This window comes from Nannospalax galili, unplaced genomic scaffold (assembly GCF_000622305.1).
Source record: "Nannospalax galili isolate Female #2095 unplaced genomic scaffold, S.galili_v1.0 scaffold512, whole genome shotgun sequence".
Taxonomy (NCBI): Eukaryota; Metazoa; Chordata; class Mammalia; order Rodentia; family Spalacidae; genus Nannospalax; species Nannospalax galili.
In genome coordinates, this window is record NW_008331992.1 from 1281974 (window position 1) to 1309678 (window position 27705).

Sequence of the window (27705 nt, forward strand, 5' to 3'; positions counted from 1 at the left end):
AAGTAGCTGCCACAGATACATGGCCTCTGGCTCAGAAACTGCCAGGTTTTCCTGTGTGATAATCAGGCAATGTCTGGCAGCCTGGCAGAAGCCCACCACCACATGTAAATTGGGCATCCTAAAAGCACCTATCAATTAAGGCTTTTGCCATTGCCCCCACAGAATAAATATCCTGGTTTCCCCTAATTAATCAGAGCTGAATCACTAAGACCTGGAGCCGAGCTGAGTCACTGAATAAAGGAGCGGTACCACTGAGTCTGACTGAGCTGAGTTCTGTGTCTTACTGCCTACGATCCAGTCTTCCTGGAGATGGCTGTCTCTTCGTAAACCATGACTCACGGAGACCCTGCTTTCGCCGTCCCGTACCTCCCCTCGTGACCCGGCAGCTGATGAATCTCGAACCCAGAGGGAGTGCCCGGTAGATTGGGACAGAACCCGCCCGGGCGGCTGACAGCAGCCCTCTAGAGCCGCCAGCCCCAGGAGCAGAGAGCCTCAGCAATGCGGTGCGCGACAGGCGCGCACCCCAGCAACGTGGTGCGGGAGAGACAGGCGCCAGCCAGCAGCTGGCGTTCTGCGAAACCCACGCACCCATAGTTCAGTGACATAGTACTTGCCTAGCATAGGCAAGGCCCTGGGCTCAACTGTCAGTACCTTCAAGATAAAAAAAGAGTAGCTCATAAAATTGCAAGATAGGCACAGAGATCAGTTTAGGAATCACAGACTTTACCCTGTGAGCTATGGAAAATCATTGATGAGTTTTAACTGATGTGCTAACCAGTATTTTGGTTAATATTGATAGGGTATATAGAATAGGTCAGATGAGAGACATAAAAAGTAGAAAAATAAATTAAAATTGAATTGGATGTTTCTCAATTGAAGAGATTAACAAAGTTTGTCTGTAGCTAGAGGAGTCAAATCTTTGCTTCCATGTATAAGACAATGCTCATAATGTTTGACTTCTTTTCATTCAACCACACTCATTGACCATATTAATCAATATTTGCCATCAACTTTGACATATATGATTTGTTCTTTATTGTTTTTAATCCCTTCATTTCATTTTGTTAAATTTGTAAGACTGGAATTCAGTGACTATGAAGTCAAAGAGCAGACCGTTGGGGAGAGGAAGCTGCTGGTCTAGGAGTAGAGCTTTCAAATGGCACAGTCTATGGGAGCCTGCTGAATGCAGATAGCCTTGAACTGCTAAAGAGCTGCTAATTATGCAATTCAGAAACAAAATGTACCCTAGGATTTTTCTTTTCTGTTTTTCCTTCCTGCTCTGTGCTGGCATGCCTAGAACCAAGTTAGTTTTAAATAGAACTTTTGATCTGAAGCACATTAAAAAATTCCACTTAATAAAAACACTGTGTTTTGAGGCCCACCAATTCATTTACTTATCAGTTTCTGGGTACATCTTGTCCCTGTTTGGAAAAACAAAAACAAAAACAAACCTTAAGAATGTATTATTAACAGTCTCATAGTTGATATCAATTTTAGATTACTGGGGAATGTAGCATATATTGTGCTACAAATTTGATCTAGACCTTCTAAACTATCACAAATAATACCATGAAAAGGTATTCTTATTCCTACTTTTCAAGTGAATTCCAGAGAAATTGAAATTTTTTCAAGACAATACAAATAGTAGATAGCAGAGCTTTTAAAGTTATTGCTTCTGTCTTAACTGTTATCAAAAACGTGAAATAATCTGATTTAGGGTATACAATACAATAAAATCTATGAAGACAGTGGACTGAACTCTAGTTAATAAAAGAAGAAGCTCACACAGAGAATCCATCAGGTAGTAGGACAAAGATTCTAGCAGGCTAAGATGGCACATTGTTTGTTTTGTGTGATGGAACTGGGCTAGGCCAGCGTTAGTACTCAAAAAGAAGACAGTTGCTACAAGTTTTTGATGACTCAATGTGCTGCCTCCTGACTCACTTGGATGCAGGCAGGTATCGGTGAGGCAGCTGCCTGCGCTGGAGTCCCAGGTTTCAGAGTGCTGTCAGTGCCTTCTTACCCCAACCATCCATACAGTTAGTAAAGTTTAAAATGTTTATAGAACATTCCTTTTCTAATTTAGTTGAAAATATTGCATACTTTGCTAAGGTAAGTGCTATGTGCTTTACAATATTAGCTATTAGTCATTAGGGGCATTTTCTCTACAAGGGAATAGCAAATATTTTTTATTTATTATTATTATTATTATTATTATTAGTCTTTTTGAGACAGGGTCTCCCTGTAGCCCCAGCTGTCCTGGAATTCACTATGTAGACCAGGCTGGCCTTGAACTCACAGAGATCTGCCTGCCTCTGCCTCCCGAGTGCTGGGATTAAAGGTGTGCGCCACCATGCCTGGCGGGAATAGAAAATATTTTTATCTGACAGTTTGCAGTCTGACAAGTGACTGTAGATCAGAACTCAAACCTTCTAGGACTTTCTGACAAAGCTCAACCCAGTGTTTATAAAATCAATAGATAATTCTGATTTGGGGAAGTCTGAATAATTTCAATATACAGTATAATCTTACCATCTTATCATTCATTTTAAAAGATTTTATGAAAGACTCTCTTGATAAATGATAACAAAAATACTACAGCCAGGATGGGATAAATAATGAACACTTATTTTTCACAGTTCTGGGGGATAAGTGACCAAAATCAAGTCATTGCCAAGCCCCATGTTTGTTGAGTGCTGGCTTCCACGTTCCCAGACAGGCATTTTCTTTTATTCTCATATGATGAAGATAGAACCACAGACTTTTTATAACGCTGCAGATGTATTAATCCCATTAACAATGGCTTTAACCTCATGAATCCACAAAGGTCCCATTTCTAAATACCATCACACGAGGATTCAACATATGAAATTCGGGGCAAACACAAGCACTCAGCCCAAAGCAGTTTTCTTTATGCTTCTGATGATAGAGACCCAGTAACTGTTATTCACAACTGTAAGACATTGACTATAACTACTTGAGTTTTAAAAGTGATATAGCAGAGATTTTGTGTAGCACTAAAACCATTGGGTTATATATTGAAGGAAGAAAAGCCAACTATCAAATGCAGATATTTTAGGAGCAATATAATGTCTTATTAAATATGATACATAAATCTTAAGATGTGCCACGCATTGCCACCAGTATCAACAGCGTTATTAGAGCATCTATTTATTACCTCCTTGAGTCTAGGTTTATAATATGCTCAAGAATTTTCTCTCCTAAAAGTATCTAATGAATTTTTAAAGTAATGCCATTGGGATATTATGCTTCACTCCATTCTAAAATCCCCCTTTGGCATGTTGTGATTTGAAGGCCTTCTTTTAATACTGTCTATTTTCAAACTTGGTTTAGCAGCATTAACAGCATGCAGAGATTCAAATGAAAGGTGTCCATCATTACCAAATTGTGACAGCTCAAGTCTCAACCATGCTGAAGCTTTTGTGAAAACTTTACTGGTAAAAAACTTTACTGCTGTTCTCCCTTATATCAATGTTTTCTTTGCAAACAAACTAGAAGGGAAGTGGGTTGTGTGAGCTTGTATAAATTAGTGCAAACTTCTGACTGTATTTTGATAAATGCATTAAAATTCAGAAATAGTACAGACTAAACACAGCCACTGCACTCCTACGGATTCATACTTAGGAAATAGAGGTGTGTGTGCACTGACATTCATCTCTGGTTATTTTTTTTCTTGATACACTGACAAGTAGAAATAAAGTATCCAACAATGGGAATTATATTCTAATTATCTTATTCTCTATACACTACAATTACACAGCCATCAATTTATTACTAAAGCAATAGTCATGACTATATTCATTGAACATTTACTACATATCACCTAATGCAGTTAAATACGTGTTTAATTTTAATCCTCATAATAACCCAGTGCCTTCGATACAACACCTGAAAGCCACATGTGAGGCCAAATTCAGACCCAGGTGTGACTGTCTATGTTGCTCAAGCCTGACAGACTTTATGAATATTTAACTGCATAGAGAAACGCTCAGAAGTTATTGCTAAGGGAAAAAATAGAAAGTACTATTCTAAAACCTTTATAGGTGGCTAGAGGAAAAGGCTAGAAAGATACTGCAAAGTGAAAGCAGTCACCTTTGGGGCTGTGTGTAAGAATCTGTGTATTAATAATTAGTTTTTACTTTGTTCCTCAACTTTTATGCAGTCAGCATGTAAGTTTACAATTAGAAAAACAAAACATTTTGTTCCCAATTCCCCCGCTGAAAGGTGAATTGTAACAGTATTTCTAATATAATGAGGAATACTTCGAATTTTAAACAATAGATGAATTGTTTTGTGAAACGTAGCTCATTGATGCACTGGAATAATATAAAATAAATGGCTGCTAGTAAGCACAGGTGGCAAATGGAACTTAAATATAAAGTAATGATCTTTGAAATAAAGGGGACAGAAAATGTTGCTCTTGCTAAAAATTGCAATGATTTGTGCCACGGTTATGATGTAAATTCTTATGCGCACCATGAAGGACCACAGTACATAGGGTGGTGTGATTATAGCACTGACAGGATGGGGAGAGACAGAAATATTTCCTTTAGTGTTTTAACTGAAGAATATTGTCCAATAAGTCTGTGACTTGGTAAATTCCTGGATTTATAAAAGCAAAGGTGACTAAAAGTGTTGTACCTCATCCACTGGACCCCAAAAAGACCACCGAGAACCCAACACACCAAAATGCAAAAGCAAAGGTTTATGGTTTATTCGGGCTTAAGCTCGGGCTTTCAGACCTCACCAACTCAACGGATCCATGCTGAGAGCCCAGAGTAAGGGAGAGTGGAGTCTCTTACAGGTTTTAGACAAAGGTGGGGGAGTACCGAAGATACATTGTGGTTGGTTCAAGGAGCCCACACGCGCCAACATAATTTTAAACCGATTGGATGTATAAGATGCAGCCCTGGAAGTTTCTTACTGGTAGGTGCTATTCTCAGGGCTGTGGAATGTGCTGACTGTTACCTGTGGGGCCAGGAGTCTCTGTTTTTACCTTATAGGGCAGTTTTTATGTGCGAGCTTGCTTAATCTATAGTTTCCTGGAAGGGGGGGTGGGGAATAGCAGGCGGGGGTCAGGGCATGCCAGGGTATGTCTAGGCATGTCTAAAGCAGCAGCCAAGCATTTTACAGAAGCTAAAAGAGCAATTAGTCGGGGTCTGGAGGGATTGGGGGGTAGTGGGTGAATGAAGAGGGTCTCAGGGTTCTACAAGGAAACATTCAGACCGTTTTGCTGTTATATCTAAGACATGTGCTTCTCCGATAGCAATACAATTAGACATGTGTGGTTTGATTCCAAGCATTAATTCTCTTGACGTTTTCAGCACCATCAGACATATATGGACTCACAGGCAGGGACGCCTTGGCTTTCTTCCCTCCTCACTTCCCAGAGCTCTTCCTGTGGATTGCTGCCATTGCAAATTAGAAAGCAACCTGAATAAAAGTTGTCCCAGAGAGACTGTCTCAGCTGCTTTGACAAATGCAGCATACTCCACCCCTGGGGTCGTGGCAAATGACACGATGTGAAAAGTGAATAGAAAATGCTTCTCCGGCTCAGCCTGGTTCCCAGTTTGCTGAGTAAGCCTGGAAGTGCAGAAAACCTGCAGCTACTAGCTGTGCAGTTCCAGAGGGCATCCACAAAGGCAAAACTGGATCTCCTGCCTGGAGGTGGAGGTGGGACTCAGCTGTGTCAGGCCTCTGGGGTAGTGGAAGGAAAGCTGACAGAGCTTTCAGAGCCCAGGTACAGAGGCCAGATGTCAAGGTGCCTGTTTCTGAACCAACGGACTTACCTGTCTCCCTTTTATCTCAGACATGCTTTCTACACAATGGTTGTCGCTGGTAGATAAAAATATATCCTTACAGTTGCTCAGCTGGGAGCCAAACAGCAAGTTTAGCAAGTCATTCAATGTCAGCCAATGCTCTAAAATTATTTTGTTTATGCTTTTAAACATGTTAGCATTCTACTGATTTTTTTCATGAATTATAATTGAATTGTAGAAATATGGACTTTTTAAGCTGCTGTGACAAATCAAAGAATCATGGTTCTTAGATTCTCCCAAAGAAAGGAGGGAATACTCTGCACGAACCAGATATTGCTCGTTGAAATGTGGAAATCCAGAAGTTCAAACAGATTTCTAACTAGAACTTGCCCAGGTGATCATGATTTTCATGCCTGGTGTGTCTGCTGTCAGAAGTGGAAAGGGGATTTTTCACAAGCACTTCACTGACCACTCTTGATACTGCTAGCATCCTTGGGAATTCTCATCTGAAGAATGTAGGACTAGCATCTGAGGTAACAGGCTAAGTTTGTGACTACATGATACCCCTTTGTGGCTCTAGCAAAAGTACTTAATATCAGTAAAATCAAATGAAACCAAGTGCTGGGGTCTGAAGTTTGCTATTAATCTGTAACACTAAGCATATGGACACCTGGGAATAAATTTAGGAATTATGAATGGATACCATCCCTGGAAAATTCTTTAATCCTATAAATAACTAAGTAACAGTCTTTAGTGGACTGCATAATTCCTAATCATTAGAAAGTTGAGTGAGTGTAAATAATTTACATGAAAAATCCAACCAATTTATAACAAGCTTTTGTTCTGTATTAGACTGATTTCCTTAGTTTCAAATTTTATCACCATCATCGTCATCATCATCATTATCAGCAAGAATTCTTTTTCACCAAATGGAACCATTCTCTTGTTATGGTGCAGAAACATCGTCATCATCATCATTATCAGCAAGAATTCTTTTTCACCAAATGGAACCATTCTCTTGTTATGGTGCAGAAACAACTGGGAAAAGCCCACTCAGACTTCAGGTGTTCTGAATTAGCTGGATTTTATTTAGCTGAGCAGCGACTGTACTATCTGAACCACTATTTTGAGAATGCAGTCCTTGCTCAGAGGAAAATAAAGCTTTTAAAAGTAAAATCCACATCTTGATGGGTTAGTACAAGATTTACTCAAAAATAAGCAATTTATTAAAAAATAAGCAGTCACATGTTTGTTCCTGTAGGTGGGCAAGCAAGCAGTTACAGAAGCAGATAAGTCTTAACTGGAGCTGGGGGGGGCAGGGGGGTTATATGGGTGTGTTCCTCTGGGGTCAGCTCTTCCCTGGAACTGCTGGCCCCAGGCCATGGGAGGGTCTGAGATGGCTTACTAAGATGGCGGTCTTACACAAAATGGAGGTGCTCAGGCTATCACACTCTTCATTTTTGAGTTATGAGTTTTAGGGGTGGGATTTATACATCTCTACCTTCAGGGCTGAGTTTTGATAATCCTCAATGAAGCTTCTACTCACATATTTCCAGTCACAGCAACTGGTTCAGAAGTACATGCACAAACCAGCTGACTGCTTAAGGAAGTACTTGTTAAAGTAACTGAAAAAGAGAACCCCAACACACATACACACAAACACACACACACAGGGAGAAAACAACACCCCCAGAAATGTAGAAGAAAAGGCATGTGAGTCTCAAACATAAAATATTACATCTATTCAGCTAGAATTAGAGGCTTAGAGTGCACACCCTTGTGTGTGTGTGTGTGTGTGTGTGTGTGTGTGTGTGTGTGTGGTGGGGGTATTGGATGTGTGAAGTGTCTGTATCTGGACATGAAACAGACATAAAAAAAGTGTGTGTGTGTGTGTGTGTGTGTTGGGGATATTGGCTCTGTGAAGTGCCTGTGTATGGACATGAAACAGACAGTACAGAAGTTAGTGCAGAGAACTGGGGAGAAATTGGGTCCCACACACCATTTACTGGACCACAAACCAGTGCCTGAAAGAAGAATTTCTGGTTACCAGTTACTTTCAATGAGTTCTTTTGATTTGTGCTTTTGATCTTTTACTCCATAAACAGTTTTAATTGATGCATAATTCCAAGATTAACAGAGAGTTTGCCTACATATTCTTAGCCAGGTGCAAACTGTTTCTTTGGAAATGGAACACAGTTAGAATCCTGTTTACCTTCACTCACTACATTCTGTATAGTCAGTGTTACAAAGAATACATTCATGGTCATTACAGCTGTGTTATAGGACCAGCTGTTAAAATTTTAGCTTATATTTTCGAATGATGTAAAAGAGAAAAGCAGTGTCTGCTCAATTTATGGCAACAAATACTGATTGAACTCCTGTGAAAGCAGACTTTTTGTGTTTATACTGTCCGAAATTTAAATCCATTTCCTATGAAGTCTGAAAAACAAGCTAGATATTTGCTTTCTCAGTCGCCCTTGAAACTATTGCATGGACCAGAAAAGTTTTGCTCTGCTAATCAATGTACCTTTCTCAGAACTTTCAGTGAAAGGCTGGTGATGTGAGGAAGCAGGGCACAGGCAGGAATCACTTTGGTGGGGGTGACAGTAGGAAGGATGTTAACTACGTCCATGGCCCAAATTACGGCTGTAGAACTGCAGAAGAGTGTTCTTTTTCTTTTCGATTTCTTTTTGCTACTGTACTGGGCTCCAGAAGAGACAAAGAGCTCATGATAGGTCATTGGGTAATTGGGCAAGAAAGGTGCCTATTAAGTGATACATTAAGCTATAAGGCTGGCTCAGAGCAAGGCTATAGGTATCAAATGGAAATCTTAAAAATTTTTGATTTGTTTATTTTTATTTTATGTGTATGAGTCTTTTGCCTGCATGTATATCACCAATCTATTTTGAATAAAGACATGTACCTCTAAGCAACCCATGGGTCAAAGAAAAAGGCCACAGTGAACACTAAAAAATAGTTTGAATTAAATAATAACTAAAAAATACACACGAAAATTGAGGAATGCCAGGAAAGTTATACTTAGAGGGAAATCTATAGTTTCTTTTATATATATTAATTTTTTCATGCTGAGAAATTCAATGAACAACATCTATGGTATGAATCAAGAAAGACTATCAGGGCTGGAGAAATGGTGAGCTGTTAAAAGCTAAGGCTAACAAAATGTCAAAGAAAAATATCAAAATGTACCCTAAAAGCACAGAAGGAAGGAAATGAAATTTAGATGCAGGTTATGGAAATGAACGTACATAGTGAAGAGCATCAAGAATGATCAATAAGCTCTTAGTGAAACTAATCAAAAAATAAAACCAAACTGCTCAAGTAACCAATACTAAGAACATTAAAAATATTTATACAGAGCCAGTGGGCATTAAAATGATAATATCAGGAACAATTAATTGTCAACACTTTGAGCTTTTTTGCTGAGTTAGAAAAGCTAGGAAAATGTATCTTATTAAAACTGTGTCTAAGAAGAAATAGAAATCCAAATATCTATGAAATGAATCAAATCCATACCTTAAACTTCTCATAAGGAAATCTCTAGTCTGCTGTTTACTTGTTATAAGATACCCCGTTGTCTTTATTCTGTTCTCGTGAACCTCAACTCTTTATAAAAGCCAATATTAATCTTGACCCAATATTGTTCCCAGAAAATGATGTGACATATATTTATAAGCAACCAGAAAAATAAGATTCTTACTATTGAAAAATGAGGATCTCATTGATTTTTTTGAAGCCTTAATTAAAAACTGTAAAGCATGGAAAAATACCATAATTGTGTAGGTTTAATACTTATAAAAGACATATAAATTAAGTGGTTTTTATTATAAAAAATATTTTTTAGATTGGCTTACCTGACAGGTGCCAAGTAGTCTAACAGTGACCATCTGCAGGCTGGAGAGGCTGAGGACCCAGTAGCTGGGATGCTGGATGTCTTGGCAGTCCTGTGCTGGTGTTGAAGCCTTGGAGGATGCCTGGGGAGTCACAGGTATTCAGTCCACATAGGAAGGCTGGAGAAGCTGGAGTCTGATGACCTTGGAAGCTGGCAGCAGCAGCAGCAGCAAAGAGGAAACAGGGGGTGAAGGATGCACTCACCAGCCAAAGGAGGAGGCAGCCCTTCCCTGTATCCCTGTGACTCCTAGAAGATGCCACCCATTCTAGAGCATGGTCTTCTTCCATCAGCTAGTCCTTCTGGGAAATACGCTAACAGAATGGCTCAAAGATATGTCTCTCAGTTTATTCCAGATCAATAAAGTTGATGATCAAGGTTACAGATCAGAGTCTATCCTTGCCAATGTGACACACCTCCTTCTGACATGCTTTGTTTCCTCCTGAAGACAATAGCAAGGTCCTAATACTTCCCCTTTCTTTTCTAAAAGCAGGTAAGGAAAGGATGGCTAAGAAGGGTTAAATACCCAAACCAGACTACAAAAAGCTGGTCTATAAGAGGGACTTTGCACCGGTGTCCCCGGCCTCTTGTTTTGTAAGCTTTTGAATAGGCTTGTCCTCCAAATGACCAGCAACAGATGGATGTCTTTTCTAGCTTCTTCCTGGCCTACGTCAAACTGGTCGGACCCCAAGACTTTCTGTAGGAAGGGAGGGCAGAAGAAGACTGTCATCCTTCCTACCCAATCCGTCAGCCTTAACTGCGTAAGGTGAGGTGGTCGGGGGCAAGGATAGGGACAAGGGTAACACCACTGCAGGTCTAGAAGCTGTGGAAATGTAGGGAAAAAAAGAGCAGCCTGAGGTGCTCATTCTTTGTAAGTAACCCCTCACCACCATCATACGCTCTGTTAGTAAGCCCAATAAATATTTTTATCCCCTAAACTGCAGTTTGGAGGACTATTTTCTCAGTTGGTCATAAGGACAGTGGGAGGAGGTGGTCGCAGCTGGCCTGGAAACTGAGCGCACCTCCCAGCAGTAAATTTGGCTTACATAAGCCCTGTTGAAGAATGCCAACATGGCAGAAAGAAACTCACCAGACCCTGGTAATCCTGTACTTGGTGTATTTGATCAGAGACGGCTGGTCTCAAAGCTCAAAGAACTTGGGTTCTTCCCTTGCCAGCTACGGCCTTGAACAATTCCTCAACTTCTTTATGCCTTGTGTTTTTAAATCCGTAGTACCTACCGCAGAAAATTCTGCTATTAAATGAAATTACACGAGTCTTTTTAATTAAAAAAAAGTGTTTTTATTTAAAAGTATTATTATTGTTATTTTTTTAATGTGCATAGATTTATTTCCTGCATGTAAGTAAGTACGTCTGTGTTGTGTCTTATCTGCGGAGACGGTATTGGATTCCCTGGAATTGGACTTCTGGATGGTGTTAGCTGCCACATGGGTGCTGGGAATCAAACCCAGGGACTCTGCAAGAGCAACCAGTGCTCTTAACCACTGAGCCATCTCTCCAGCCCTGAGAATTTTTAATTTTTACCACCTAATATTTGACAGGTACTTTTGATTCTTCATATCTGAATGAACTGACTGAACATGAGTATATGGGTTAAGCTTTGACTATTTCCTATTGTTTTTATTTATTTATAAGCATTTCAAGAGGTAGCTGCTGAAATATAAGCATTTTCTGCCCTTTTAAAATGGTTTGTCAAACCTCATGACTCCCACAGAGGGAAGCATTCATCTTTTTAATTCTGACAGCACTTTGGGCACCTAGATGCTAATATGATAAGAACCTTTGAAATATTTTAGGTAGGACTTTACTGCTTTAATAAATGCTTTTCTTATTATGCTGATTTCTCATTTTGATGAGCCATACAAGAAAACACCTAAATGATATTGTCAAGTCTCATCCATCATTGAAAATGAAGATCTGAATGAGAATCTCTAGACTCTTGGAGCAAATCTATTTTTTTAATCACACCCTTGTGTTATTTTCCTTTCTAATATCTTCCAAATTGTGGCCAACACACTCCCCGCAAAGTGATAAGAAAGCAGGTAATTTTACTGAGTGCAGGGTGGGGGTGAGCGCCATGCAACACTTCACACTGTTGTTCTGTGCTTTTTCAATACTATTCATGGGCATTAGCAGAAGAGAACTGCATAGAATGGGGTTAAATGTGTGGGAATTCAACTGAGTTTTAGGCATGAATCAGGAATATCCAATTTTTCAGCATTCAGTATTTTAAAAGCAAGGGAGAGGTAGTGTTCTTTGTGTCATAAAAACATAAATTTGCTTGTACTTTTATAAATAACAAGTCAGAGAAATTAGTAAAAATTCACATTTATCAGTTCTTTGAATTCACATTGGAGAAATAGTTATAAAACAGCTAAAATTTTTTTTATCAGTGTTCATTAAAGAAAATCTGGGTTGAGGCCCAGTTCTGCCAGATACTTAAGCAGGTGAAGCCTCAGTTTCCCCCTGGGCTCTACTAATGGGGAACTAGCATGACCTCAGCTTCAGTGCTAGAGCCATGCAAGGAAGTGGCCTGTGGTCACCTCACAGCTGTGGCCACGGCCTGCAGCCCTTCCATAGAGAGGTGTGCCTGAAGGGCAGACGAAACAGCCTCGGAATGTGACAGCACTTCTAGGCTCTCAGAAATGAATTCTTGAAATGAATCAGTGTTATAAATTTCTGCAGCTATAAGTTGCAAACAGAACAAAGACCTAAAACCAGATTTCAGGTCTCCTACAAGTTAAATTGAATTCCTATTTTATTCCCCTGCCTTGTTTATTTCTGCCTTGAGGGAAGTATAAGAAAATAATTTTTGTTTTTGGATTTCTGGTTCCTTACAAGAGTTCTAAGAGTTTTAAAAATTGCGTTATGAATTCTAGTCATTCTTAATTAATCAGGCTGAAACTGGAATTGTGTTTTTTTCCTTTTTTAGTAGTTTGTTTTAAAATCATTACTATTGTTCCAAACACTAATATGTGACCCTCTGACTTACTGGAGACAAAAGAAGCTTAATTTAAACACTATGCTATGCTTTTTTTTGTTTTGTTTTTTTGAGACAGGGTCTCCCTGTAGCCCTAGCTGTACTGGAATTCACTATGTAGACCAGGCTGGCCATGAACTCACGGAGATCTGCCTGCCTCTGCCTCCCGAGTGCTGGGACTACAGGTGTGTGCCACCACGCCTGGCTATGCTATGCTTTTAGTAAAAATTTTCATCACGTGTAAGGGGTTGGAGTCTTTGATTAGGTTTTAGGGGGTTTCAACTGAGGTTTCAACATTCACCCAGCACTAATTATGTGAAACTCACAGGAATCTTATTGACACACTAGAAAAGCAATCTTATGTTAAATCAATGTATGAACAATATTCTATATCCACAGGGAAAACTTAAACAGATTCATTGATTGACAGTAAATTTTATGCCGTAAATATTAAAATTTTTGCTTTGTGCAGTATCATAGCCAATGAGTGTTCATCTGAGGCAGAATTATTGCTAATAAATATTTAAAATGTAAGGATTACATTAGAGTTGCATTTTATGTTCTTTAAACTTTTAAATGTGTGTATGTTTGTATAGTCAGCTCACAATTCCAATCCATCAGCAGATCCCCAGGAGTGAGGCAGAGTTGTCCATGATGCATTGCTGAGTTCATTTACATCTGTGTGATTATAGACTGAATGTGGAATCCTGTCCTGGAATGAAGCGCACATCTACTGAGAATTGGCTGCTTTAGTTTTTCTCATTCTTATTCTCAACAAACTGCCTCTACCTGCCCGTGTTCCAGGATAGAAAAGTGGTGACTATTTATTTAGTTTTTGCACGCAGTGTGTTCAACAGGCCTGGTATATTTAAGCAGGTGCAGAGACATGAATGCATATACAAATACAGCAGTGTTGGCTGCCTGAAGGCTGCAACTTAAAAATTCTTGGAAAAATATAGACATTTAAAATGAATTTAAATTATTTATATTTAAAACTATAACTTTAAAAATGAATTGATAAACTGGCAAGTTAGTCAATTTTAATTGGTGAATAAAGATAGGTGAAAACAGGAAATTAAAAAGGGAAATAAAACATCAAAGCAAGATGTTGACTTTGAGAGCATTTTCCAAACCCAGTAAACAGGGTGCTGAGGTGGCAAGCGACTGTTAGCAGCCACTGACCACTAACAGCAAACAGACTTCTCTCTGAACAAGACACCAGAAACATACACCGAACTGGAGGAGCAAAAATATATGTCCTCTGGGTTAGAGTGAGGTACACACACTCCTCTCATACCCACATATCCCCAAGGTACTTACGGAAACTGCTGAATTTGAACCAAATTTGTGGATGTAATGTTCTCAGGGGAGGTAAAATATCTTCCTAAGACTTCATAGCTGAAAAACAACTCTGGAGAGATTTTTGTCTAGATTTATGTGACTTACATGATCTGAAAAGCAATAAATCATTTAATTAGTTTAAGAGGAATCTGAGGTGCTACCCTCAGAAGCTGGCAAAGGCAAACACACAATTATTTCCAGAAAAATCTATTGCAGTGGTGAGTCTTGCAGAACTGGCGGGGGGGGGGGTGTTGACATGGAGGAAGGAGTTCCAGTGCAATGCAGCACAGTAGCAGTGTTGAGTCAAACTTCGGGAGTCTGGACCTGAGTACTTTATTTAGTAAATTTTTACACAGTGTCGCTGCAAAAGCGTAACTCTCACCTCAAAGGGAATAAGAGATATTTTATTCTGGAGCCAAACATGAGTGACCATGGCCTGGGGACACAGATTCAGGTCACCCCAAATTCCACGTTCCAGCATGGTAACAGTTACCTTACATTTTTATAGTAACAGAAAAAGAAAAGACATAAATCAAGACACTTTTCAAATGCATTGGTGGATATATTCAGTGGGCAGGTCATAGCAAAGCAGGGTGGTCTACTATAGGTCTCAGAGGCTATCTGATGACATTCTTAGCTTTTTGATTTGTGAGACTCAGTGGTCTGTGAAGTTAATATATTTTATTAGTCACAGACTGTTAATTCAGACACTGAGGTAGGCAAGGTGTGGCTAGTTATGGGGTTAAAGATATCCCCAAATGATTTGTGAATAGACTCTGGATCTGCAACACTCCAGACTCTCCACAATCTCAGAGTGCTTAACAGTTGGTCAGCCTTTCAGGAAATGCAGTTCAAGAGGCCGGAGTTCAACTGGGAACTTTCTTTCACAACAGTAAAGCCAAAGCAAAAATCAGAAGTTTCAAGGACTTGGCTACACAGCATACAGCAAGAACTTTTCTCATAACATTTTTAAAGAAGTGCTGATTAACTTTGGACTAAGTATTTTTTTAAGGAGATGTGTTTATATGTGTCCAGAGCAGACTGGTTTGAGATTAACCTGACATATTTTTATCTCGGTGTTCTGGAACGTGGGTTTTCACAGCTTGCCTCTTGGTAGCTTAACCCTTTAGCTGCAGTCCTGGTCACGTCTCATTGCAGCTCTGCTTCAATGTGCACTCAACTGTTTTCCTCAATTGGTCTTCAACACAGGCCTTAAAAAGTCCCAATAGTCTTAACTGCTGAGCCATTAATTAAAAAAAAAAGTTCCAATAGTCAGGCATAGTGTGACACACCCGTAATCCCCACACTAAGGAACCCAAGGTCAGGCAATTGCGAGTTCCAAGTCAGTTTGGGCTACAGAGTGAAACTGCCATAAGTGAGTAAATAAATAATGCATTTCCCATCGATAAAATGATCAGAAATAGGAATTTCAGCAGTAAATGACAGAAAACTCAATAGGTATCATGAGAGCAAATCAACAACAGAAAGCAGAGTGAAACTGGCAGAGTTTGCATGTTGGCATTAGAAGATGCACAATATGTAAATTAGAACACTTAGTACATTTAAAAGCAAAAATGAAATGATGGAAAAGTACAAAACAGGAGACTTTGAAAATGATCGAACAGATCTCTAAGCAATGCAAATAGAGTTTCTAGAAATAAAAATATCTCCAGTAAAGAATTGGTAGATAATTTTGGAATTATATACATGTATATGAAGAGAATTAGAACAAAAGGCATCTGAATAGGCTCAGTGAAATGAATTCACAACACACAAAATATGAAAGAGAAGTTAAGACTCATGGAACACACAATGAAAACAAGCACGTTTACTCATGCAGAAGAAAGGGAGAGTTTAGACAGAGTATAGAAAAGACAGAAGGGCTTTCTGAAGAGGGTGAGCAGCACGCATCCACTGACTCAGGGAGACCCGAAACACCAAACAAGATAGATCCATAAGCAGACACACTGAAGTGAGACCAAGAAACATGAAATGGAAGAGTGTCAAAGCAGCTAGACACGGAAAGAATGCTTTAACCGACTGACAGTCTGACTGACAGATTCTCAATACAGAATAATAGGTTCAATGAACTGAGATAAAACTGCAAATTTGACTCACAGTGAAAATATCTGCTAAGAACCAGGCAAAATTAAAACAGGTTGAAACAAACAAAAATGTAGTATGTACAACAAACAGAAGGGGAAGCATCCTAATCAGAGGAACTAAGATGTAAGAATAATAAAGTTATTCAATTCAAAACAAACATTCACTGCATAAAATAAAAACAATAGTGATAATATCTTTGGGGACAATAATGTCTGCATGGGACAAGTGGGATCAAAGTGCTTTAAAGTACTTTAATTGTGCAGTAGAACGTAGGGAGTTTAATATGTTTTGTACTTTGATAAGTAGATAAGATAAATGCCCGATGTGTAGAGACAGTTACTCAAAGTAGAATCTATGCATGTGATCATACAGCTAGACTAATCTCCAGTGGGTAGAAGGAAAACATAGAGAAGAATGAGAAATCAGTTTAAAGATTGAAAGAAAAGTACAAATACATAAAAAAGAATGATATAAAATAAATATTAAAGTTGATGTTAAAATGTATTAGAGATTACAAGCCCCAAGTAGTCGTATACCCCTTTAATCCCAGGCAGGCAGATCTCTGTGATATCGAGACCAGCCTGGCTTGCATAGCAAGTTCCAGGCCAGCTGGGCTACAGGGAGACCCTGTCTCAAAAAGACTAAAAAACAAATTATGCCTGTCAAATATGACCAAAAAAAAGTTGAATTGCATGGTTTGCTCTGATCTCATATTTTGAAGAGCAATAGTTGGTTGTTTATTGGGGTTTTGCTGTTTTGTTTTTAGTTTCTCTCAGAACTGTGTTTGCTGTGTCCTGCAAATTGTGATATGTTGCATTTTCACTGTCTCAATTTTTCATTTACATGGGAAAGACTTTTATTAATTGACATAATCTGAACTAATGACTTTTAATTAACTTCAGCAACACCATGTGCTTATGCTCTTGGGTCTGTTGATGGGGGCATCTCCTTGGCAGCCTTAGATAAAAAGATAATGAGTAAACATGGGCATGTTTGAGAATTAACATATCGGGGACAGTGGGAGAAACAGGGTTCCAGCTACAGTTCCATCAGTACAGGGTCAGGACACAGACAGCTTCATCTGCACATGTTGAGGGGACGAGAGAGATCCATCAGCACAGTTCTGGGACAAAGATGTTCAAATAGCCAGGGGGAAGTAGTGTCCTCTGAGTGGGGGTCCCTCTTAAAAACTTAGTTTAAGAGTCAGGCTTTTATTTTGTTCAGGGTAGTTGTACTGTTGGTGTAATTAATGACATCCACATATTTATTTTTATTTCATGTGCATGAATATTTTGCCTTCATGTGTGTAAGTGCAACATATGCTTGCAATGCCTGAGGCCAGAAGAGGGTATCAGATCTCCTGGAACTGGAGTTATAAATTGTTAGCTGCAGTGTGGGCGGTGGGAACAGAACCTGGGTTCTCTGCAAGAGTGGCCAGTGCTCTTAACTGCTGAACCATCTCTCCAGCCCTTGTCTCAAGATAGTTTAAATTTCTGGTGTAATTTCTTCTTGGACTCAATAGTTATTCATGGCCATTTTGTTTTCTAAACGTTTGTTAATTTTCCATGATTCTTCGTTTTATTGGTTTCAAGTTTTATAAAATTGTAGTTGGAAAAAGCATTTGTCATAGCTTCATTCCTTAAAGGTTCTTAAGACTTATTCTGTGACTTGACATGCAAGCTCTTCAGGAGAGCATCGCATGCTGATGTGAAGAATGTGTGATGTGTTTTTGCTGGGTGGAATATTCTGTTTGTGTCTGTGAGGTACATTTGGTACACTAGTATAGTCCAGTGTTGAAACTGAGGCACTGAAACCTGATATTATTATTATTATTATTATTATTATTATTATTTGTAATCTCTGTCTCCCTTTCCCACTGCATTTTTTCGGGGGAGGGGGGATTTGATCTTTTTGAGACAGCCGGCCTGGAATTCGCTATGGAGACCAGGCTAACCTTTGTCTCACAGAGATTTATCAGCCTCTGCCTCCCAAGCTCAGGATTAAAGGTGTGAGCCACCACACCCAGCTTTTACTGTTTTTGTCTTATTTTTTTATGTATTTAGTTAAATAAACACACACACACACACACACACACACACACACACACACACACACACTGTTGTGGCAAGGTGAATCCCTTATAGGCAACAAGCAGTTGGACCTTTCTTTTTAATCCATTCATTTTTATTGAAATGGATTAATACTAGTGGTGTTTTCTTAATTGCTTCCCTGTTGTTCTGTAGATTTTTTTCCCCATTTCTTCCTCTATTGCATCCTTCATAGTTTGATGGTTTTCTACAGTAGAATATTTTGAATCTTTTTATCTTTTATTTATCTATCACAGATTTCTGCTTTGTGGTAGCCTAAGGTTTGCATAAAACACATTTAGAAGTGTGATATAGCTTTGGTAATTAAAATATCAATTTCAAAATGATGAAAACTCAACTAAACAATAATTTAAAATAATCTAGATGTCTGTGCACCTAATACTTGAGTGAACAGACCAAATACAGTATTTAAAAAAATGGTAGCACTGTGGGAAATGGAAATACATGTGCTTTCAATGAGCGCTAGAATAAGCAGGCCAGTGCCTCAGAGTTGATAGTGAGTTTGAGCAACATGACTAAGAAGCTTCAAAGAAGAACCACAGTTCTCAGGTTCTTTCTGAGACCCAGGAGTATTTAAAATATAAAATAATGTTCTACAGGGCACTTTCCAATGGATGGAGTTAAAATCCATTTCATTCTCTAACTGCAATTTAATTAATTTATAGTAGCTTGAATATATATTTAAATGATTGTAAAAGATAATTTGAAAAGTCCTCTCAAAGATTAAAAAAAAACTGTTGGAACTAATTAGTAGCTTCAGTAAAGTTACAGAATTAAAAACACATGTAAAAATAAGTCATGTTTCCTCATACTAATAATAGTCTATTCACAAAAGAAATCAATGAAACAATCCCATTATGACTGTTTCAAAAATAATAAAATACATAAAAGCAAATTTCTCCAAGGTAAAAGGTCTAGGCATTGAATAATATAAAACACAAATGAAAAAAAATCGCAAAGTTATAATGTGATGAGGCTTTGGGTTTATGGCTTAAAGAAATAATGCTGTAAAAATGCCCAAATTATGCAGTGACCTACAGATTCATTTTCAAACACTGTCTATGGGAAATGACATTTTCGCTAGAAATAGACATAATTCTCAAATTTGTATTGAGTCACAATAAATCCTTATGAACAAAGGGTTCTTGAGAAAGACAGACAAAGGTAGAAGGATTATACTTCCTGTTTTCAAATTACATTACAAATCTACAATAATCAAAGCATCAAAACAGACACATAGGCCAATGGAAAATAGATGGTCTATAAATAACTCCTGGAAAAAGAGCCAACTAATTTTTGAAAAGACCCCCAAGCACACACAGTGGGAAATATATATTCTATTTAATAAATAGTGTTAGGAAATGACACGCACAGAAAAGAGAATGATGCTCGAGTTTTAGCTTATACATGAAAAATAAACTCAAAATGCCCTAAAAATTGAAGCATAAGACCCCAAACTGGGAAACTGTTCAACAAAGCAAAAGGAAATTTACATCGTGCTGAGGTTAGCAATGATTTAAAGATATGAGCCCCAAAGGAAAAGCAACCCAAACAAATATAGACAGACAGGAGTGCAGAAATACAAAGGCTCTGAATGGGAAAGGAAGCACTCAGCAGAGTGAGACAATAGCCTGTGCATTGGACTTCAAACCCTTCCACTTGGAAAGAGGTTAATCTCCAAAATTTCCAAGGAACCCACACAGCTCAATACCAAAAAGCCCAAAAGTCCGATTTAAAAATAGACAATGTGGGGTTGGAGAGATGGCTCAGTGGATAAGAGCACTGGCTGTGCTTGCAGCAGGCCTGGGTTGAATCCAAGCGCCCACATGGTGGCTAACAACCATTCTAACTCCAGTTCCAGGGAATGGGACACACTCTTATTACATTTGCAGGCATTGTATGACATGGGTACACAGGCAGGCAATACATTCATATATATAAAATTGAAATAATAAAACATTAAAAAATAGACAAAGTATTTAGGCCTTATTTTCAAAGACAAACAAAAGGTCAATAGATATTCATGAGAATGTGCTCTGTATCCATAATCTTTGGGAATTCAACTCAAAACCTCTCTGGCCATTACCAGAAAGAAAAGAGTTAACCAAAGAAAAAGAAAACTAACTCTTGGTGAGTATATAAATTGTAGAGCCATACTGAAAAAAATTTAACACAGATTCAACAATCTTTCATCTGGACTAACACTCAAAGCAAATGAAATCAGTGTGTCAAAGAGCTATCTGCACTCCCGTGTTCAATGTAGCACTATTCACAATGACCAAGATATGGAAATAATTAGATGTTCATCAAGAAATGAACAGAGTCTGAGTGGTGGCACATATGTGTAATCATACCACTCAGAAGGTTGAGGCAGGAGATGGCAAGCTTGAGGTAGCCCAGCATATATATCAAGAACCTGCCTCAACAAAACAAAACAAAACAAAACACAACACAATAAAACACAACACAACAAAATGCCAACAACAAAAAGGGTAAAGATGACATGAGAAAGGGAATATATAATGGAACACATTCTTTAGAATGAATGAAGCCTTGGTGTCTGTAACAACATGTACAGATGGTCTGGAAGATATTATTATAAGGGAAACAAATCAGGTACTAAAATATAAATACTGTGTTTTTACTTCTAAGTAGAATATAAAAGTGTTAATTCATTTGAAAAATAGGGTGGTGGTTATAAGGGACCTAGGAGTGCATGGGAAGATAGTCAAAGGATATAAAGTTGCAATTGTAGAATGAGTCTAAAGAGCTAACACAAATGGGGGACTATGGTTAATAACATGCCATTGTCTATTGAAAATTTGCTAAAAGAGGCTTCAAAATAAACAAACACAAACTTAACACAAAACAAAACCAGAAGTCGATGTGCTGTATGTTGATAAAACACCATGACAAAAAGCAGCTATGGAGGAAAGAGTTTATTTTGGCTTGCAGTTTCAGGGGGATGAGAGTCCATCATAGTGAGGAGTCACAATGGCAAGTGGCAGGCATGTGGCAGGAGCAGGAAGCCGACTAAACTGCAAACACAAACAGAGTGAACTGGAAGTGGGGTGAGGCTATGAACTCTCAAAGCCTGCCCCTGGCAACACACTTTCTCCAGCATGATTACACTTCCTAAAGATTCCATGACCTCCCCAGATAATGCTACCTACTGGGGACCAAATGTCCAAATACTTGAGCCTATGAGGGACATTTCTCATGGTCAAACTACCAAAGGTATGTTCATCGGCTTAACTGTAGAACTCATTTCACTATTTACAAGTATATATCAAAACATCATGTCTTATACCTTACGTACATGATATTTTTACTTTTTATAAAAAGAACAATATTTTTCATGCAGCTCTGTGAAGTTTGAACTAATCATGTACTGTTTGTAATACTTAAGACCTTCACAACTCACTTTGACAAATTTCACCACAAAACCACAAGGCCTACAATTGCTTGATGGATGCTCACTTTTGAAAGTATGCTTCAATGTTAATGCTCTTTGTGTTTCCAGTTAATGACAGATAAAGAGCCCGCCCCAGTCTCTGCAGGCTTAGCACTTTTAAAACTTTGGAACTCAAACAACTAAAGGAGCCATAGAAACTGAGAATAAAGGAATAATCAGGATCCAGAAAACAGGTCAACCTACAGGACTGCTCCCCGCTGATGCAGATTTAGCTTTCCTTGGAGAAACTAGGTGATATCCAAGGTGGTCCTTCTCTAAGGAGGTGATCTGGTAAGTAAGCTAAGACAGTGATACTTGATAGACAGTGGCAATGCTCAGCGTTCTAGGGGTGAGATGGTCCTGTGTTTTGAGGTGGTTGGTGTGGAGAATAGTGGAGCACATTTCTGGCAGCCACTTACCTGTGGAAAGAGGTAAATGGAAGAAAGATGCTCAATGACCTGAAAACTGTCTGGCCCAGTTAAATAATTCAGCATTCCTTTTCATAGGAATGAGGTTACCAATGTCAATACAAGTAAGTGACAGTCAGTCATAAAGGATGGATGGCCCAGTGTGAGAACATTAGGGCGGGATAGTCCTACTGAGTGGCAGGTACACTGAATTCCCTGCAGATGCAGTTTTAAAAATCCTACGGCTTTGGCTTTGGAATGCATGCTTTTCCTTTAATTCGTTAGTCCACTTCCATTTTCCAGAGTGGTCTCCCTTTCTTAATAATCTCCCTATATTTCTACTTAAAAATCCCATGTTTTTATACATTTAGAAATCCCTTACTAAATAGTTAAAAATTAAAGATCATAATAGAAAATATCTTGAACTATACAATAACAAACTGCTACAAACTGGAATTGGAGGTATCTAAATCAAGCGATTTCTAAATATTTGTACTGCAAATTAAAATGAGAAAACAATGGGATAGAAACAAAGAAAATGGAAGGAAGGAAATCATGCAACAGAGTAAGTGAAAGTGATATAAAACAAACACAGATTAATGCAAGTAAAGGTTTCACTTGGAATAAGTAATGAAAACATGCTTGTCAAGACTGATCATGAAGACAGTGACAGGAGGAAACAACACAGAGCAAAACAGCAGCAGTCATAGAAGTCGCAGATGACAGCAAAAGCAGTGGAGTAATGAGCAACAATAAGCTTGAAAATCTTGGTGAGGAACGAACAAATTTCCAGAATAAAATTGTAGGCAACAAAAATGAGTTAAGAAAATGTGTAGCCCCCAATAGTCTTATAATAACAAAAGATCAAGACTAAATGTGCAGAGAACAAGAGGCTGCAGAGTGCTCATCCCTGAATAGGATGCCTATATCAAAGCTCTGCCTCCTAAGGCTCAGGGACCATTGTGGAAAAGGAGACAGAAAGACTGTAAGACCTAGAAGAGGTCTATGACCACAGGAAACTGTTTTCCAGACAGCTGGAAAGTTACTCACATGAACTTACAGTAATGATGACAGCACACATAAATTCCATGCAAGCTAAAGCCAGACAAAATCCAAGCATAGACAGTGGGGAAATGGGTCAGAAACCCCAACCCTACTGAGGAACTATTGGCAATTGATGACTACTGGGAACAGGAGATTCAGTCCCACTTAAAGGTTAGACTCTTGGCAAGTTGACCAGGCTCCAGTGGATCAAACCACCCTGAAGGGCATTTGGGGACACAAGCCTGTGTGTGTGTGTGTGTGTGTGTGTGCATGTGTGTGTGCATGTGTGTATTAGAGTACAGGAAATTTGGTGGGAGTTAGTAAGAGGGTGCAGAAAGGGAAGGGAATCTAAATATGATCAAAATATATTGTATGAAATTTGAAGCATTCAGTTAAATAAAGGGAAAACAATTAAAAATAAATCAGGCCTAGAATTCTTACCTATGAAATCTATCAGAATCCAATAAACTATTATTTCAAAACTACTGCATCATATAGATAAGGAAAACGTGCTGTGCTCAACTCCTATAAAGAGGCTACCATTATTTTACTGTGAGATCCAGGCTAGGGTTGTATGGGAAGAATGATACAGGCCAATCTCATTTACAAACATAGGTAGAAAACTTAGTAAAATAATATATTAGCAAACTGACTCTGACAATGGATAACAGGATGATGGATGGTGTATAACTGGGGAGTATTCTAGTGTTGCAGGTTGGCTCGATGCTATACCATCATTTAAATCACCACATTCGCAGATTACAGAACCTTCACATGATCAAATAGAGCAGGAAAAAATTTATGAAAATTCAGTATGCATTTATAAAAGACATTTTAGAACACTAGCAATAATGTAGACTTCAGTTCGGAGAAAATACAAACAACTGGGGCAAACATCATGCTCTTGTTCACAATATAAAACATTCAATTTAAGATCGAGAATAAGCAAAAAGGGGAGATTGGGGAGACGGTTCAGTAGGTAAAGCCCTTGTCCCATAAGTGTGAGGACTGGACATCAGATCCCCAGCACTTGCATAAATGCTGGGTGGGTGTGGTAGCCTCTGTGTAGGCCAAATACTTGGGAAACAGAAGCAGGCAGATCCTCAGAGCAGGCTGGCTAGCTAGACCAGCTAAATCTGTTAGCTCTAGGCTCAAATGAGAAGACCTGCCTCAATATGTAAGTCAGACAGCAATCAATGAAGACACCTGACATCAGCCTCTAGCCTCCGCAAATACCCACACAGGTGCAAATGTACGTACAGACACTTATGCACCACACACATGCAGACACATGCATACACTTATGAACACACCAGCTAAATAATTTTAAAATTAACAAAAAAGAAAACAAAAAATATCAGTCATCACCACTTTCATTTCATGATTATGTAAGTAAAAATAAATCTAAATGTAAATACTTAGAATTATTAGGTTTAGCTACATATATGGAGAACAATAGCATTTTTATTTATTTTGAAATGAAAATGCAACTTGTGTATATTTATCACATACAACACTCTTTGAAATGTGAATACATTATAGAATGGCTGGTCTATTACCTCACATAGTGTGTGTGCTGAAAACTACTAGCATCTGCTTTCTGCAAAATTTTCAAGAAGCACAGTACCTTGTTATTAATTATTTCAAGGCCAGCCTGGTCTGCTTAGCAAGTTTCAGGCTAAGTGGGACTATAGGGAGATCCTGTCTTGAAAACAAACAAAAAATTTGCATTAAATATAAAGTGCTTTGGAATGAAATTATCAAAATCTAAGCAAGAACTTTAGAGAACAGGTAATAAAACTGTACTACTAGATAGTATAGCAAACTTAAACATGACTGGAAGGACTCAACATGGATAGGCAATTTGATCTGTAGCTGGATCTATAGTGTCATTGCAAATTGACCTATAGAGTTAATCAAATCCCAATAAAATTCTCAACAGGCTCTGTGGTGAATTTGATCAACTAATTCAGGTTCTTAAAAAATGAGAAAATCTAAAATGGATCAAAACACTCCTGAAGAGGTGCAACATGTCAGAGCTTGTCTGTGACAGAAACAAAGCTCCCATAGACTAGGGAGAATCACACTGGTACAGGGATTGAGAAAAAGAACTGTGTAAGTTATTGTGCTGTTCAGAATGTAGGACCAATACATGGGAGCTTGATTTGATCAAACTAACACAGCAGTTAAATAGAAAATAGAGATTGTGTGTTTCTGTATCTGTGACTTTGTGTATATGTGTATTTCTCTTTCTATCTGTGTCTGTGTGTATATGTATCTTTCTTTCTCTGTGTATCTCTTTCTGTGTGTCTTTGCATCTTTCTGTATATCATCTCCTTCTCTCCATGTGTGTGTGTGTGTGTGTGTGTGTATGTGTATCTCTCTCTGTGTATCTCTCTCTCTCTCTCTCTCTCTCTCTCTCTCTCTCTCTCTGCGTGTAGAGGCGAGGGGGGGGACACTCTCAGGTCTATTTACCTCAGGAGGAGTTGTTCCTCAGGTCCTCTGTTTTTTTTTTTTTTTTTTTTTTTTGAGATGGGGTCAGTGAGCCCCAGGGATCTAACTGTCTGCCTCACTAGCACTGGGAAAAGTGTCCAGAAAGAACCTTCACCTCCAAACAGAGCCCTCTGCAAGGCTGGTTATCTGATTATCTGATTGGAATGTTACAAGTCCAGAACCAAATTATCTTGGGCTATCTTTAGCTCCCTTACTAGTCATTTATTGCCCTCATCAGTACATGACTGAACAGCCTTTGAGATCATTAGGTAACCATTAGGAATTGTATTAGTCAGGGTTTTCCAAAGAAACAGAACTGGTAGAATGAATATATAAGTATAGAGATTTATCAGCTTAGCTCACAGGATAGAGTCCGAGTAGTCCAACAATGGCTGCACCACACTGGAGAGGCTGAGAATCCGTAGTCGCTCAGTCCATCCACAAGGCTGGATGTCTCAGTAGTCCCAATCTGGTGCTGAAGGTCTGATGAATTCCAAAAGATCAGCTAAGTCTTCAGTCTACAGCAGCAAGACAAACTCACCAGCAAGAGAGAAGGCAAGCAGCAAGAAGCCCGGCGTTCTCCTCTGCCATGGCCTTTTATACAGGCTGTCATCAGAAGGTAACACCCACATTTAGATTGTGTCTTCCAGCTTCAGATGATCCAATTAAGATCTCTCTCATTTCAGTTAATCCCAGATACAGTCAAGTTGACACCCAGGATTAGCCATCACAAGTCCACTCCTTGTCACCTTGACACCCAATAGCATCTATCTATGTCATGCTTAATTTTCAAATGAAAACAATATTGATGTCATAATTTCACCTAACATGATATGACTGTCCCATCATACAGTGACCAATGCATTATATAACTTAGAGTAGGTGATAAGGTCTTCGAGGAATGCTTAGTCCTTTAGTGTCTCATAACCCAATATAATCATATAGGTTCACAACACTTAGCCACTTAACACATCTCGATTAAATATTCAAAAAAGAATAACTCAAGTACTGCTTAACATGTGTATACATTCACAAGCCTATTCTTAACCAAATAGGACAAAAATACTCAATTACAATCCACGTTTCTGCAACTGGTCACGTGGCCTAAGTTGGTATTTGTAACTACCTTCCTTTACAACCCATTCTGTATTTCCTCCACCATCAGCAAGCACCTCTGTAGGTCTTGGCTCTTTTGATGGAGGAGTGACCCATACTTTCATCCCTGAAGGGTCTGGGCCATTTGTTGTCCTGTCTGGATTGGGTTGTTGCAGTTTCCCATTGACCTTAATCACAGGACATGATAACACCAAAAGTCGTCCAAAGGAATATCCTGCCTTCCAAATATAATCTTCATTACCTCCATTGTGGAGAACCAGTACAATTTCCCCCTGGTAGTCTGGCTCAATCACCCCTCCTAATACTGTTATTCCTTTCTTAGCCTGCTGACTTAGGGGCATCAAAAGCCCAAAGTGTCCAGGGGGACGTCTTAGCTTCCAGTTCAATGGAATGCTTGTTGTCTCTCCTGGTAGAAGCACTCCCTCCTCTGGAACCATCTAAGTCATAAGAGTGCAAAGTTGAGGGTACAGGAAGCAAAAATTTTCCTAGTGGGTCACCAGGGGTGATAGTGAGTGAAATAATTCCCACTTCCACCCCTTGATTCCTGGACCCATGAATCCTGGCTATAGGAGAAACTCTACCATATATTGGACGTTAATTCGATGCATACACTGCCTTCTGGAGGACCCTGCCCCAGCCCTCTAGGTTACTGCCACCTAATTGACACTGTAACTGTGTCTTTAAGAGGCCATTCCATCATTCTATCAAGCCAGCTGCTTCAAGATGGTGGGGAACATGGTAAGACCAGTGGATTCCATGACCATGGGCCCACTGTTGCACTTCTTTGGCTGTGAAGTGAGTTGCCTGGTCAGAAGCAATGCTGTGCAGAATACCATGATGGTGGATAAGGCATTCTGCAAGTCCCTGGATGGTAGTTTTGGCAGAAGCATTACGTGCAGGAAAGGCAAATCCATAACCAGAATAAGTGTCTATTCCTGTAAGGACAAAAC